General features: G+C 34.7%; 1 protein-coding gene across 1 annotated transcript in view; it reads right to left on the reverse strand.

The window, feature by feature from the left end:
• LOC124374269 (Kv channel-interacting protein 1) overlaps window positions 1–14,192 on the reverse strand; it is a 226,127-nt gene that overhangs the window by 41,658 nt on the left and 170,277 nt on the right. The window lies entirely within an intron of this gene.

Consider the following 14,192-nt stretch of genomic DNA (forward strand, 5'->3'; position numbering starts at 1 on the left):
ATAAACGACTATAAATTGGGTGTATTTGAAGTGACTGAGTCCATTCGATAGTAGGTTGTAGGTGAGGGGAAGGTCAACCTTGTTACGTGAAGTATGTCACAGGTCTAGTTAAGTCTGTCTGTAGTTGACAATTATACGTAGCTTTCGGTAACGAACGAGAATAAAATGTATGTACATGTATTTGAACGTTGAAATCGATGGCAGCTGAAACATCAAGTGAGTGACCTAGATGTTATAACAACATCTGCTTTTACTATTCCCAATATATCTGCTGGTAGTTAGTTATAAACCTACTAGATGTGAACCCTAGATAACACCAGTGACCATAATCGACTCTTGTTATTGGACGGATATATGTAATTAGGACTGCATATGTTATGGTTTATGTGTTAACAGTAGGCTCTATGCTAAATATGTGTTATGTGCTCACGGTTTGATATTAAAAGTTTTGAACCAAAACTGAAAATGTTTGGAGAAAGGGAAGTCACAACTCCATGGTGAATATGTTTACAAGATAGTTTTGGAAGCATTTTTAGTGAAAGATTAGTTTAGAAAACTTGAAAACGTTCATGATTGGGAAAACCATTCTTGGTTTGTCTAGACCCAAAGATGATAATAGTTGCAAAATACTGAACTCTATAGAATACGCATTAGTTAATGGTTGTTGATGTAACTATTCCCTAAGTATGACTTTTATCACAGAACGTATCTAGTTAAAGTTAGATCAGGCCAGTATCTACTTGGTTGTTTACACAATTAAAATAAGGATTTCCGGTCAGTATACAAGTGTTTGATGCTGTCAATCGATCTTCAGTTCGTAACTGTAGATCACACTGAATAACGACATCATAAACAAATAAAGTGTAGGTTGGAGAGTTCTGACTGTCATACGTATGTTAAGAAATGTTACAGACACTTCCGTCTCGTTCCACCCGTGCAAACATTTCTAGCACTGAGTGCCAGATAAACTGGAACCGTGGTGCTTGGACGCAATGTATTTGTTCGACAAGAGATTGCTGGCCGGTCACCAAAACCCTTCCTGCAGTGAGGGCAATACACTCAAACCTTTACACCCCTTAAATCTCGGAGCAAGAGCTCTTCCTAAAATAAAATCACACTCAGTTGAAGATAAATATTGAACAACCATTATTTCGTGTGTCGCTTCTATAGTTTTTTTTTATAATTATAATAACTCTCTCGCTTTGATAAAACAGAATATATTGCACTCATAACTATTATCATGCCATAGATCTCTCAGTAAGTGAATACATATTTTGAGCAAGTTATGGATTTACAGTTTAAAGTTTTTTGAAGCTAAATTACGGCTAATGGTATCCTTACTTTAACATTTAAGGTGTTGTGCACTGTTCGTTCAAATACTGCTATAAATTCCCTTTCGATATTGTAATTATCTGGTTTTTCTTATGTGCGTGAAAATATAGTATTTATTTATAGCTCAACCCCACGAGATATTCCCGTGACTTTAGTTGTGAGGTTGTTCTAATTAGGTATTCTTAGATTCATTTTTTAATCTAAAAAAAAACTCACCTATTTAAGTCTAAAAACTCTGCTTCTCGACCTTTTAGCTGACTTAATATAGTCGATTTTGTATTGATGCATTACTTAGGATCAGTTGAATCAAGGCTGTATTCTGTTGAAACAAGGAACATTTTAAGGAAATTTCGTGGAATCCAGAAGGGTTCACTTTTGGCTGAATTATATCTTCCAGTTGAACATACACTGGGTACAGGCAACACCGATGTGTCACTTAAATCAGGACAGCCCTATAAATGTCCAGGAGCGGCATGCCGATAATCGCAAATGTCAAGATTGTGTGCTGCAAGGGTAGGTCGAGAGGTCTAGTCTACCGAGGGGGGGGGTATGACTGTTGGGGTGGTGGGCTTCTAGTTGCTAAAGTGTTAAAGGTAGTGGCTAGCCTAGATATAAGGCCATGCCACCCCTGCCGCATTGACTGGATAAGCTGTAAAGAGCTGGCCTTGCCTTCATCCGAGGAGGCATGACTGAGATTATGAGACTTGAGACATGCCAAAAAATTATTTCTCATGAATCTCGCCAGGAGGCGGCTCTTACCCACAAACTTACCCATCCAGTATATTCTGTCACTCCGGAAGCAGCGTAAAGGTCCTTTTTGGACTAAGAGCGGTTTCTTAGCTTCTTATCTCAAAAGAATAAAAAGGACATTCATGTCCGTGTTGTCCAATATAGTTTCATTCTACAGAGGCTGGTCTTTGAGAGTCACTAAGCTATTGGCAAAGAGTACAGCTGCGAGGAGTTTTTCTGGTCACGTAGCATAAATTTTCTCGCTTTTATGTTGATTTATCACAATTTAATTAAAATAAATTAATTTCCCTTCTCTCTATAATTTAAAAACAACAGAAACGCAAAATTTGCAACTAAGGGGTGAAAACGTTTTAATTTAAAATCATTTTTGATACTTAACAAATACTTAAATTTGTCCCTGTCATTACGTATTCTATATATCACTTTAAAATGAACTAACCCTATTAAATCTTTTTACTCTTGTTATTTATTTATAGCTGTTTTTTGATTTTTATTTACTTATAGATATGTTTCACTCTTAATTATTGTATTGTTTATATATTAATTGTTTTTAGCATAGTAACTGTACATATTATTATTTATTATTTTAACTTATCCAAGAACTTTAGCCATCAATGCATATTTCTAAACATAACATATGTTGTTTGTTACATAAATATATATAATGGTGTTTTTCCGTTAGAAATAAATAAATAAACTCTATGGACGAGGCTGACGGGTGATAATAATGTTGGTATGATTAACTTTAATACTGCTAATATTGTTTATTTTATGTATCTAGACTGTAATTGTTTTAGGTTAGTTATTCATCCGAAGAAGAATTCAGATTGCAGATCTCGAGACGTAATGTTACTGATTATTTGTATCACTGAACAATTGCAAATATGTCCGGAAAAATAATTATTCTACCACTTTTGTGCTTCCCAAAGGTATTGATTGATATTTTAGGATTGCGTTTGTTCGAGTAATTTTTTACCATTGAGGTTGAACCTCTACACCATTCTCTACTAGACGGAAGAATCTTATACATAAGAATGAATAACAAAATGTGTTGCTAAGCACTAAACATGAGAACAACGGCCAGAGTAATTCGGTTAATTATTTTTGTAAAACATTCTTTGAAATCTGAGGAAGGTATATGTAAAAAGAAAGATTGAAAAAGTTACCTTCAATATTTTGGAATTAGTAAAAAATGGTAATATTTATGATCGATAATTAAAATTTAACTGACACTACAGCTGTTGACACGTTTAACTGAAGTTGGACAAAGTGGCTGAAACATCTGTGCACGTTTAAATTTTATAAAATATTTAGTGTATATTCATCAGTAGTGTAATGCTGATAGTAAAGACAAAGTTAATATCTAACTTTTACTCCATATTGCGCCAGTGACGAATTAATTAAACACATCTAATGCACTGTTGAATACCATTCAAATACTATTTATAAATCCAACCTCAATGAACAAAGCTGTGACTGTTTTAACACAAGTTACTACAAACTGGTAGGCTTTCTTGACATTGTTATATGGCATTCAAACAGTGGCTTAGGGGAAAACGGTGAAATGCCTCAACGATTTATTCGTCCCAGAATAAAGTCCGAGAAATAATAAGCCTTCTATTACGTAGATCCTTATAAAAGATAACTTTGAAATGATGCATTAACTTAATAAGGATTTCCCCTTACACCGGTTATAGACAGGAGTAGGCAGAATTACCCTCTACATTGCAATAGGCTTCTAGTACGTATGTCTATTATCTTCATCAGTATAAAAAGGCTCTGGACTATGAAACTGGAAATACTAGTCCGAAAGTAGATTAAAAGAGCCTGAAGTAGATGTTTAATACCCGAAGTAGACTTCACAGAACTACATACCTATATAGTCTTTTGATCGGGGGTATAAGGCACAGACCAAAATAACTGAAGCACCTAACTGAATTTAAACAGCCGGAAGTAGACACCTTATAACCGAAGTAAGCTTCTCAGTCCTAAGTACGTATATACATTTTCTTCGTCGAGACAATAAAGCAAACTCTCCTATGGCACTAAAAATATCTTAGATCGGAAACACATGACAAGGGTTAGAAGTACAAGTTTTTTGACCGAACTAGGTTTCCGAGACCTGCGTATTTGTATTTTGATAGGAGAAACAAGGCAGACTCAACTATGGTGACGGGTATGTAATTAATTCGAACAAGAAATGTTCCTACGCTTGCAAAACATGATATAGCAGTCAGATTAAACTCTGATCTTCTTAACTACTCTCATTCTCGTATGACAACTAAAATAATATGTACCTGATGTATACCAACTTTCGTTTGAAAACTATCATAAGACTCCATCATAATACATCATAAGCACTTTTTTTAAGTAGTGTAAAGAATTTGATTTTAAAAATTGCGTGTGAACCGCGGGTACCAGGTAGTTGTACATAAATGTGTTATGTTCTTTGAATCAACCAAAAGGAAAAATTGATATGTTTTACGGGCTCGTAATATTTCATCTTTTACCACTCATAGTATTTTTTGTAGTCTGCTTACTCGGCCTCATTAATAACATAAAATATTTACTGGAATAAAATGTAAAGTCAAAAAAATGATATCTAAATAAAATTTTATCAAGTTTTGGTAACATTCAAAACATAACTGAACCACCAAAATGATTTTTAGTGGATGTAGAATTAGACTATACTTGAAAACCACGTCTTTAGTGATAGAAGGAAAGTGAGGATTTATCAACAGAAAGGAATAATTAGCTATGGAAAAGAAACCAAACATTATGTTTCATTGTCCAAGCAATTTAAGTTACAGCACGAAGCTGCAAGTTCATCATCGAGTTAGTGAAGTTGGCCGCTGTTAGAGCGAGTACATAATTCATCCGCATAAAGTTTGAGCACGAAGGTTGTTTAACTTCGAAAATAGCTTTGGGCAAGCCCTACTTCCTATAAATGTTGCTACTTTAACGGCTTTACCTAAATTATCGCAGAAATGTTTGGGATGATTTATTTACATGAAACTTGCATCGTTCGAGGCTTCAATCGTTCTTGCATTACCTTAACCCACGATTCATGTAAGGGGCTCTGTCTGCAAGGTTGGAACACAGTGTGATTATTTAAGGCCTACCAAATGGACTGTGAGTTGATAGCTATGAAGTCAATTTTGAGTGTGAAGTCTAATACAAGATGAGAAATTGACATGAAGGGTTTAGAGTTGTATGTACAACAATCAATAATTTATATAAGTTAAAACATATGGTAATGGACGTAAGGGAAAAGTAGACCAATAGTCATATTTAGACAATGAATTCTCTGCAAAATCTCAGATGTGTCGTAGGTGGTTCTCAGCAGAGACACTGCTAATATTAGAGTTTGTTGTACAAAATATAACCCACTTGGTTTTGCACACAGTTATCCACTGGTTTTGGACTCAGTGCTATACATGCAATAGACAGATTCTTGCAAGCATTATTAACAACATAGAGTTTACCTACAGAGTGTTACCGGCTAGAAAATTATTGGATACAACGAAAAGGGTTTAAAGATAGTTTTGCTGACAGACCATGATGTTTTGCATACATTATAAAACATCATATATGATTTCAAACACATAATTTCATACTAGTATTACTTAGAGTTCTCATATGTTTGCATATATTATCAGCGACATATCAGAGGGAGTTGTAAGAGTAATCAACCATTACAGTCTGTACAAATGTGGAATGTTGGTACACATACTGTACATTTGGGACAACTTTACTGTCAATCAGGCTAAGATTGGGTTGTTACGTCCGGTTGTTGCACAATATATTCTACAGTTGTCTAGTTTATTATCAGCGACATATCAGAGGGAGATGTAAGAGTAATCAACCATTACAGTCTGCACAAATGTGGAATGTTGGTACACATACTGTACATTTGGGACAACTTTACTGTCAATCAGGCTAAGATTGGGTTGTTACGTCCGGTTGTTGCACAATATATTCTACAGTTGTCTAGTTTATTATCAGCGACATATCAGAGGGAGATGTAAGAGTAATCAACCATTACAGTCTGCACAAATGTGGAATGTTGGTACACATACTGTACTTTTGGGACAACTTTACTGTCAATCAGGCTAAGATTGGGTTGTTACGTCCGGTTGTTGCACAATATATTCTACAGTTGTCTAGTTTATTATCAGCGACATATCAGAGGGAGATGTAAGAGTAATCAACCATTACAGTCTGCACAAATGTGGAATGTTGGTACACATACTGTACATTTGGGACAACTTTACTGTCAATCAGGCTAAGATTGGGTTGTTACGTCCGGTTGTTGCACAATATATTCTACACTTGTCTAGTTTACGTACTTTTTAACTAATTCCACATAAATTATTTTAAATTAATCTGTATTATCTTTTAAATTCATTTTTATTTAAAAGTATAAGGATCCTGCAATGGATTTAAAAATTATTTGAGAGTGATTTGCAAATTGTGAGTTTATTAAAGACAGCATGGAGCCTATAGTAAATAGTGTTACAGACAATCTCAGATAAATTTAAACATCATATTACGAACAGATCAGAGATTTATACACACCTTTTAATTACATTGCAGAGGCTACAGACAACCCACATATTTTTGTCCACTCAGTTACTACTGACAGCTCTGTATCCAAGAAGTATGTGAAGACAGCAATATTTTACTGCAAGAAAATGAGCTAATGACCATTAGTGTTAGAAATTCTTTTGTTTTTCTCCAACACGTATTAGACAATCCCTCTCGTTTTGTCTCGATTAACATCTTGTGACCTTAGTATAATCATAAATTTTTACTATCTCACTTACTTCTGCTTCATTCATTTTAAGATAAGAAAATAAGTAATGGATAAGTAAGATAAACCATCAGTGGCGAGTGAACCACAAACAAATAAAATTCACCTATTATACTCGTGTCAAAGTACTTAGTGGTTGAACATATTGATGTCAGGTCCTGGAATAGAACTAGGTCAGTGAGGATGCTCCATGTATACCTGTGTCAGCAAGAACAGATAGACACTGTCTGCACACGCGATTAGGAGCCGTAGCACACTGCACACGCAATGTCCATAATGCATGACAGTATCAAAGAGAATAAACGATAGCTAAGTAGACTTGTGAGTTCCTGTGTGAATAGAACTAGGTCACGAGTGAGGATGCTCCATGTACGAGTATACTTGTGTCAGCAAGAACAGATAGCCACTGTCTGCACACGCGAGTAGGGACTGTAGTACACTGCACACGCAATGTCCATAATGCATGACAGTGTCAAAGAGAATACACAATAGCTAAGTAGACTTGTGAGTTTCCGTGTGAATATCCTCTATCCAACTTATAGAAAGCAAAGGTATTTTTTAGCTATTTAAATATATGTAGCTCCGTACCTTTTTCATATGACAATGATGAAATTGTGTTTGAAATAGTTTTAATTGAAATACTTTAACGGCTTTAGCACACAACGTGAAAATTCATTCTCTATCAGCGTTGGCAGTTAAAGATTTTGTTAGTGATAAGAACGTATACAAATTAAAGAGACCCTACTTGAATACTGCTTAGGATTTGTCACTTTGGATGGGAATCTCTGGGACCAGTAATACTTTCTGTTAAAACAGTGCTGATGAAATTTCCAGCTATCCAGATGAACATCTGCAACTTTGGTTCCGACCGAACACTTTTGGAGAAGAATTCTTTTAAAATTCCAAGAGATTCCTGGTTCCTTTGTTCCTGAGGAGAAACTTTTCTGATTGACTGGAGATACCCTGTAAGTCTTGGATTTGTTCGGATTTGCTACTGGTTGGTTAAGTAATACTTTAGAAGTCTTCTGATCAAGCAAGTGGCATCTGTGGATTGTCTGCAGGAAAACCGTCAATAATAATTTTTTTGTGTTCGCCAAGTTGGGATAACTTCAATTTGCCTTTCAAGCTAAGATTTGTTTTTATAACCGATTTTTGCACAGTATTTTCTACAGTTGTGTAGTTTAGGCTGTTGGACGTCTAAAAAGATTTTTTTTAGTTTCTAACTTTTGCACAATACTTTTAATTAAATTGTATCATCTATTAAAATTGGTTTGATTGAAACTTATAGGGATTTTTTAATTAATTTAAAATTACTTTGGAAATACTTAACAATGATGAGTTTTTCTTAAACATTAGACAAAAACGAACACGTGTAGTGAAAGAACTTATATGCGTTACAAGCTAGTGTCAATTTGGTTCTCGAAGTTATAGATTTTATGTTACTACTACCGTTAGACTTTAACCAATGTCGTTTGGATTTCATTGTGTGCGTGGAACGTATCTTAGGATCATGCCAATCACTAAAGGTTTCATTATAAAGTGTATTGCCCTGTGTTCTTTAGTATAAGAATGACATTGTTAAAGAAATAAATAAATAACATTGGTTAGTTGAGCTTTTATCAATTCTACTTTATGAAAGAACATTTTAAAAGAAATAATAATTTTAACAGAAATTAACAGAAATATAAACTGCTATCCATAAAACCTTCCAATTATACCATTTAGTACACTAATGAGAAATATAGCAAGGCTTAAATGACCTGTAAAACAACCTGTAATGACGGACACACAGCAGCCTTGGCAAACAACAAGGCAATGGAAACCAACTTTGCCAAACGTGTAAGCGGACGTAACATGTTATTTAATGCGTTTTATCCTCAAAATGTTGCACGTTGATAACATCGCTTGGAAATGTACATTTGGATCGACGGTATGAGAGGCATATGTGAATTATTCTATGAAATAATATAAATAACTGAACCATTTACAAAAATTAGTTTAAATACATTAATTATGCGTTTTATTATTAATGCAGAAATACTACAGTGAGCATAAATAACATTTTACGCATTGTATTTGAACCTTTACCCAACGAGAATAATACTAACTTTTCTCTTGCGAAAGTAACTGCTTTATTATTTTTATCAACTGTAGGCTCAACATAAATAATAAAACCAGTTGTAACGTTGTTATTTTTGGATTGTAAATATATATAAATAGTTTCAACAATTTGGATATGTTAAGAAAAAACTTATGTAAGACCTGCTTCAGCGTTTCTTAAAATTGCTAAGATTTCATTGGTATTTTCCTTGTCTGAAGAGGTACATTCATTTAAACTTTAAAACTAGTAACATGTGACAATCGTAGGTATACGGGCAGTAAGAAAGAACATGTGTGGGTACTTGACCAACATCTTATTGAGTTTATACCAGGACAGATTCTAGATGGTTTCATGCAATCAATGATGTCCAATGTAATGATCTTTATGATAATTTTGTTGCGACAAAATTCAAATACCTGACTGATGCGGATGCGTGTAAACAGAATTTTCTCAGTGCTCATCCAAAGGTTAAATCACAAGTCATCCCTCAGTGCAAATACCTGACTGATGCGGATGCGTGTAAACAGAATTTTCTCAGTGCTCATCCAAAGGTTAAATCACAAGTCATCCCTCAGTGCAAATACCTGACTGATGCGGATGCGTGTAAACAGAATTTTCTCAGTGCTCATCCAAAGGTTAAATCACAAGTCATCCCTCAGTGCAAATACCTGACTGATGCGGATGCGTGTAAACAGAATTTTCTCAGTGCTCATCCAAAGGTTAAATCACAAGTCATCCCTCAGTGCAACCATCTCCAGATATTTTAAACATGCCATTTTTACAATTGGGAGTGGCATGTTAAAACATATTTGTCTTGAATATCTGTCTGTCTGTCCGCACAATTTATACATACGATAGATACATTTTTATAGATAAGCAATCATGATGACAACGAGAAAATAGCACAATAAATAAATTTGTAAACTAGCTGAGTACAATCTTCTCTGTATAACTGTCTGTCTGTTTAACTTTCTGCACGGCATCCCGAGAATGAAATAAGCTATGATTGGTTTGGAACCTCAGCGAAGCCTGTTATAAAACACGTAGTATATGATACTTCTACCTTCTATATACAGGGTGTCCAAAAAGTCCCGGGTTGGTTAAATATTTTTCAAAATATTTAAAGTAGAGCTACAAAAATCCCAAAAATCCAAACCCTCTCAGAAATAACGAAAATTATTATTCTACAACAACAAATAATTGTAAACAGTTTTGGGTTAGTTAAGTTAAAATCAAAAAGCTCATCAGTTTATTTTTTACATTAACCTAAGTTGCAAACTCCAGCCATCTTTGAACGGCTGTCATTTTTGTCTCGGTTATCCGTTTGAGGTCGGGTTTGCGGCTCTGTACTCTACTAATAAAGACCTTTTATTTGATATCATATCAACCTATGCTTACATTTTCTTCCGACTCCTAACGGGCCACCCCCCTGAGGAAGTAGCGGATCACTGAATATGTGATAAAATAGATTTTTATGTCCAGTAACTTTGTGTAAGGTTTTGTAGATCTATTTTAAATATTTTGAAAAATACTTAACCGACCCGGGACTTTTTGGACACCCTGTATAAATAAGCTGATACCAGAGATGATTAAGGACGCTATAGAATGCAGCGAAAGTCTTACCAAGTAATCTCCCAAATATAAAATGTTAAAAAGTGTATCATTGAACAGATTCTATTTAAAATGTGTATTTTTATTCTATTTTTTTTAGTTACCATCACGGTTACCCATAAGAAAACTGTAAACATGTCGCAAAAGCTCAGCGAAATCCCATTGGGGACATGCGCCATCATGAAACTCCTTGCTCCTTACATGGATGTGAAACCGTGCAAAATTTCAAGTCTATAGGTCAGTTGGTTCTGCACAAACTAAAATTAGAACAATACACAGACGTTTTGTATCGTGCGCAAGACAGACATACAGAAATGAAATCTTCCAGCCCATAGACTCAGTCAATAACAATATCTTGAATAATATATTGATAGAGAGGGGCGTAAAATACAATATAGCGATGTTAAACACAGTTAAAACTGTTTTTTCCGGAAAATTTTCCTGTCAGAGTTCATGACCTACCATACAATGTGGTTAATAATTGAATCGTTTATTGCAGAAACCCCATAACCAACATTTCTTTCGATTTTGACTTTTTAGTATATTAATAATGTACAAATTGAAATACATTGTTTGGTGCAGAAATCACTCAACTGCAACCAACCTAAAGGCTTTAAACTGGGCATCGAATCTTTCGTTTAGTGCAGAAACCCCTCAAGTGACTGCAGTTGTGGGGTTTCTGCAACAAACTCGGGGTAAATTTATTTTTTGTGTTGAGCGATGTTGGCAGCCGTGTCTTTTCTTGTTGCCATGTGCTCTTCACTTCCTGTCTGTTGTCAGTGGTGTACTGTGTGGTGATTTGTTGGTGGTCCACATTTACCCTCCTGAAATGTAACCAACCACCGAAGCTACCAACTGCAGTTGCCTACCCTCAAGGACAGGTAAGACATTTTTTTTAATTCCTAAAATTTTATTTGGAACAATTAAAAGAAAACAATGAAGTTATTTTTGTTTTACAATAATAATGAACATAATGTTATTAGTTAATAAAAATAATATCAACAGCGTATACAATTTTTATTTTTTAAATATGCTAGCCAGTCACAACTTATTTTTGGTGAATCAACAAGTTGATTTCTTGATTACAGGTGCCTATCCAAAAGGCAAAGCTCACTGACATCAAAAAGTTAACCAACTATACCACAGGGTATGAAGACTTCTACAATGCTTTGTTACAATGGCCAACAACAGATGCCGAAATGATAGAGAGGTCCAATGAAGATGACGAGTAGGTTAAGTCCGAAAAATGTATATATTTTCATGTTTTTATACTTGTTAATGAGTTCTATCTTTGAATAAAGTGTCTTAACTATATTTTTGTTTTCCATTGTGCCAAAACCTGCAAATTTGTCAGAAAATTAGGAACCAAATTATAATTTGATTTACAAAAACAGCTTTTATTGCAGAAACACCGTAAGTGAAACAATTAAATTTTTTTTTTTAAGTGGCATATCAACCCTGATGATTAAGATCGACATCCACGACTTTGAATACCATGGTAGTTAACAATGAAAACTTACGAAATTGAAATGTTTGTTACTTTTTTAGAAATTAGGTTTTTTTTATTTCTCTAAAATTAAAAAAATGTTGGGTATGTGGTTTCTGCAATAGACGATTCAATTATTATAAGGGTGATATGTCATATCATGTCATTAAATTTCCTGGTTTATTTTAAATTCTTGTCTATTTCTTGCATATATGATGACATTGAGTGGTAGAGAGGGCCTGATAGCCCCAGCCCTCTCTTGAAAGTAGACATTTTTATTCCTTTTTATTTACGAGCACATCTTTTTAATGCGTGGTTTATCGTTCGTGTAGGATTCGATTGAGGTGGTCCTAACCGTCAAGATTCTCTTGTTTGCACTAGAAAATGAAGGCGGTGTCCATATGGTTCTATCATGTATCTTCAACCTTAGTCTAGACTCAAGCGATTTTCTTGATATGGCTAAAACTCTCTGGGCGATTTGAATTGCTAAAATGACTAACACCATTAATGAGTATATTTTTTAATCACTAATAAATAGGACCTTTTTAGGCACATCCTTAAAATCCAGGTCAGCTTTAGAGAGCGTGCGTACCCGTCTTGCACATGCAATTATTTTCATGATGATTGTATTATCGGAGGCATGATGAATATTGTGACAGCTTTACTTTACTTCATTGTATGTCGTCACGTGAATATGATAGTGTGATCCAGTTTTCAATTGGTACAGTTTTGATATAGTTAGGAGAACTGCACGACTTTCGAGATCACGTAATCAGTCGGCAATAGTTAAGTTCTACTTTGCTAAAATGGAAGGCAAGTGGATATGTTCTAATCATGTGAGATAGGGGAGGGGAGAGGTGGGTAGCTGGTTTTAAATGTTATTTTTACAACATTTCCATTCGATTTGGATCTTGAGATGCGTAAAGAAAGAGTTACAGTAAGTCAATCCTTAGAATTACACAAAAAAGTTTTTCTATTTTGATAAGTTGATTTGATTTAGTAGTTTTGAGTAGCTTGATTGTAATTAAATGTAGCTAATAGGTGATGCTACAATATGCAGTTTTTTTTCTTATTATCTTAGTCCAAAGTAAAGAATAGCAGTACAGCTACAGCCACGATAACCTTGAGAAATGGTACTTTTATTCCAAATATGTATGCTTGTGGTTAATTGTTTACGTCTGATCTTACTTCCAGGTCACGTTGTGAACGAAGAATACAGGTAGAATTCACTTGTATCTTGACCACATCAGTAAAAATGACAATGACTTTATTTGTAACATGTCTTATAAAAGGGCGCATTTACGGCTATAAGGCTTAAAATGAACATTAATGCAATAAACATATTTTAAGAAAAATTACTACAAAATTTGTGTAAGAAAACAAACAACATGTAATAAAGGTCTCTTTAATAATTTAGTAGGACCATTCCAAACTCAAAGACTGAATTGAAACTGTAACATCCCTGGGAGATTGCATTCATTACTATTACCCTTTATTTATCACACTACGAGTTCGGTAAAGTTTTGGGACACTTAAAACTGCTTGATTGCTAGAAAATCTTCATTCTTTCTAATAAGCTTTGTCCTTTTCCGAATATGCCGAGGAGTGACTTGCATGGCGTGGGATTCTCTTCTCTAGTTACGTAATGAAACTGATATTTACAAAGAATCTTCGATAGGAGGGGTGAGCTACAGCATTTTATAGTTTCCAAACGGTTTGAGCTCAGGGCAAGTCTGGAAACTCCTTTAGATGAATGTATGGATTCTTATTTTCCTGGAACCTCAGATCAGGAATCTATTCAGTTTAATTAATTTTCATGTTTAGTTTTGTCCATTAGTTAACAAATATACGTATGCCAATAGAAAGGCGATACTCGAATCTCCAGTTCTGAGTTGGTTATCTTGTAACGGAGGCTATTCTCATGATTGGTCGAATTAAACGATATAATGCTGTATTTAACACAGTGGAAGCGGCTTTATCATCTTATGTGATACACGATACAAGGTTTTGGATCGAGGATGAGGACTGTAAAAGAGCCTATGGCCTCTTGGTCATTGAAATTCTGGTGGCAAGTGATGTGCCTAAGCTCATCGGTCTGT

Source organism: Homalodisca vitripennis, chromosome 1 (assembly GCF_021130785.1).
Source record: "Homalodisca vitripennis isolate AUS2020 chromosome 1, UT_GWSS_2.1, whole genome shotgun sequence".
In the NCBI taxonomy this organism is placed as follows: domain Eukaryota; kingdom Metazoa; phylum Arthropoda; class Insecta; order Hemiptera; family Cicadellidae; genus Homalodisca; species Homalodisca vitripennis.